This window comes from Penaeus monodon, chromosome 24, assembly GCF_015228065.2.
Source record: "Penaeus monodon isolate SGIC_2016 chromosome 24, NSTDA_Pmon_1, whole genome shotgun sequence".
NCBI lineage: Eukaryota > Metazoa > Arthropoda > Malacostraca > Decapoda > Penaeidae > Penaeus > Penaeus monodon.
The window spans coordinates 23,885,024-23,885,409 of NC_051409.1; positions in this window are offsets into that span (position 1 = coordinate 23,885,024).

The following is a 386-nucleotide window of genomic DNA, read 5'->3' on the forward strand; positions in this document are numbered from 1 at the left end:
AAAATTTTTTTTTTTTATGTACTTCTCTAATGTATGCAAAAAATACCCCCAAATGATCTTATTCCCAAAACTTATTTTTCCCAAATTTATCTCATTTTAACCAGATATTCAAATTTTTGAATTTTATTCTATGTTTTATGGATTCCTCCACGCCATTATTAATGGCTATTTTTTCAGTTTTTTATGTTTGGAATCGTTTAGATATAACTCTCTACTAATTTGTCATTTAATATAAAACACATTTTTCTTTTTTCTACATTAAAAACGTCGAAAAAATCACCATATTTGTTTTCGCCGCGCGAGGAGTGTAGAAAAAAAATCCACGCGAAGCTGCCAGATGTCGCTACTTATCTCCATTTATGATAAAAATTTCTACAAATGGCAAC